Genomic DNA, 3,005 nt, shown 5'->3' with positions numbered 1-3,005 from the left:
TTTCGTTGGATCAAAAGGTTCCCATCTACTCGCTGGAAAAATGTGTTTGTTCCTCTCGTACCATGATCTAATGAGAAAAATAAAAAAATAACAAAAAAGAATTATGCAAAATATTCTTTTAATAATAAATACCTAAGTAAAACTTTTCCGACATGTGATTCCTCGGTTTCGACAGAAGCATCGTGCATAATATGAATATCATCGTGAACGTCAAATGTGAACAGAGGCCCGCTCTTTCCTCGTGCCTAATCGCAATATTACATACATTAAAATAACATGCCAACATTGTGATATTGCTTCATAAGTTTTGTCATTTAGTATATTTACCTTAGTTACAATAAAATCAGTTACAGTTGCAGTAAAACGTATAATGGTGCGGTAATATAAGATTCTTCTTGACATACATTAACTGATCTGCCATTACTGTTTTAAGCTCGCTGAATTCGGGCCTCAGAACTTCTAAACATCTCTGAAGAACCTAATAGATAGAATTACCTGTATGTGAAAATTTAATTTATGCAGCAGAACATTATATATCATGCCAATGTTACTCCAAAAGTGACACTGGAGTAAGTACACTGGTAATAACTTAAACGTTCTCTAAACCACTGAGACACCTTTCTTCCACCTTTCTTCATTATAACACTCCGACGATGGTCAGATCCATCCCAATAACTGAATGTGATCTCAATTTCTTCTTCCTTCAACGCGTTCTGCTTTCTAGCCCATTCTTGTCTCAATTCTTCCCTAAGTTTATTTTCCTCCTCGTCCCTTTCTCTACTGGCAAAAAACATGTATCTACATCTGGATTTTTCTAAATCTTTTTAACCGCAGGGCCATCAGATTGCACATTTTCTGACTGCGGGGATTTTTCGGCATTGCCTTCGTCAGGAGACATCTCAGCTTCATCTTCGTCTTCGTCCAGATTAAAAGACAAAGCTTGAATCTGTCTCTTTTGTTTGTTCTTTTCTGTCTGCTTCGCCGCTAGTGCTCTTTCCTTTCCCTGCTCTTTTTCACGTTCTGTACACGCCTCGTATGTTGCGTGAGCTAAGGATGGTGGAGAAGGAGAAACGATATTCAAAATAAGAAATAGAACAATTAATTTACTGAGTTCTTAAAACAATCAATTTTATCATTTAGCCTTGAACCATAAATGTAATCCAAAGAAAGTTAAAAGTGGGCAGAATTATACAACGAATACCAACATTTGTTGCATAGGAGAAGGGAAACTGCCCTAAAACCTTCTCAGTATTCGTGAACAAAATTGTACATAGATAAGATAAGATACAATGTGAGTACAATAAATGCATAAAGGAACAAATAAATGATTATCATAGGACAATCCTTTCTTTAAATATGTATTTTAATAGACCTTGAAGTTTTACTAAGGCTCTTCTTTATCATATAAAAGCTCCTTAAAATAAAATTGTCATAGTAATTTTTCTTATAATCTCTCTTGACGAAGTCAAGTTCAGAATTAGTTATTCTTTTCTAAAGAAAGGATCGTTGAAAACATAAACATAATTCAATTAATACAAGAATATTACTTCAGATACAATTTGTATAATCTGGGAAATAATGTATCAATCTTTTATTGACACATTAATTCACCACCGCATGAACGTAATATTATATAATAAATAATTCGCAAGATAATTATTAGAATATTATAAAGTAATTGAAATATAAATCTTTAATGTATATGAAACACAAGGAATATAACTTCAGGATAACTTTAATCCCTGTATGCGCATCAATCAGAAGTATTAATTGGAATTCCACTGAATTTACGTCACGAGATAAGAATTTATATTCTTTTCTTATTGATCAGAATTAATCATGAGAATCCTTCTTTAACGATAATCATAAGAAAATAACATTATGTCCTGTAACCGAATATTCGAATTAACACGTGCTCACTTGTAAAGTATCACTTTCATCAGGGAAATATCTGACGAAAGAACCGAATGGTTGATATTATAAATCCAAATGTTACCTTATTGTGGAATCTGCCGCATCCACCAATTATTTATAGATCATCAGACATTTATCTGTGCGGAAAATTATCCACTGAGAGTGGGAAACACACTCGCTGTAAGCGAGCCAAATAATCAGAATAATGGCGCCTATTTCGTCTCGCCACGTGAAAGGAACGAAGTTAATGATGGCCGCTCTTTATTTCCAATATACATATATCGCTCGAATGTCCACAGTCAAGTAAAGGCTCGGCTGAGCCCGGAATACACGTTGTTCTTCTTTCTTCATTTACATGTTCGAACACGTTATTCGTAATTTGAATGATAACTGATCTTTACGGACTCGTGTAAGAATTCACGGCACCGAAATACATTACAACATGAACGATTGATACAACACAAGCGTTAAAGACGATATTAGCGTTGAAAACGACACGAGCAACGACAAGGGCAATAATATACCTTGAATAATTAGTACGGTACAAACGATAAGTATTGAACCGAACATGTTCTCGATAAAAGATTCTAGTGGCAGAATACCCGATACGTGACTCGAACTGTTTCACGTTTGACCGAATAGTCGAGAATGGCCGAGATCGTCTCTCTGCACGTTCGTGCTTGCGTATCCCCTCCACTCGCCTTCTTGTCACGTGATGCTAGCGTGAGCGGAACTTGGTGCGTCGCGTTGCTCGCGCGTCCGCCTGCAATAGTTACTAGGCGGAAACGACCTGCCATCTAGTATTCGTTCATGGAACCGCAAGATTATATTATTAATACAATAGATGGCTGTAGCCATATCCAAAAGTTATCGACATCTCCTGTATTTCTAACACGTTCCTTCTATCAAAGCATAAAATACACGTACAAAAATACAAATTATGAGATAATCAGGATCATAAGAAGATTGTAAGAAATTACTTGTGGGTATCAGGATTCGTGAATGTTCGCTCAATTTAACGGCAGATTTTCTCTTGCATTCCGCGTGACCGACGATACATGCACATTTCGTGGCATCTAGCCTTAGCATCT

At 36.0% G+C, this 3,005-nt stretch overlaps 1 pseudogene; it reads right to left on the bottom strand.

Moving 5' to 3' along the window:
- Nucleotides 1-3: 3 nt before the first annotated feature.
- Nucleotides 4-1,404, bottom strand: LOC112459053 (annotated as a pseudogene).
- Between the last annotated feature and the right edge of the window lie 1,601 nt (nucleotides 1,405-3,005).

This window comes from Temnothorax curvispinosus, unplaced genomic scaffold, assembly GCF_003070985.1.
Source record: "Temnothorax curvispinosus isolate PA1 unplaced genomic scaffold, ASM307098v1 QBEX01009459.1, whole genome shotgun sequence".
In the NCBI taxonomy this organism is placed as follows: domain Eukaryota; kingdom Metazoa; phylum Arthropoda; class Insecta; order Hymenoptera; family Formicidae; genus Temnothorax; species Temnothorax curvispinosus.
This window is presented reverse-complemented; position numbering and strand designations above follow the sequence as displayed.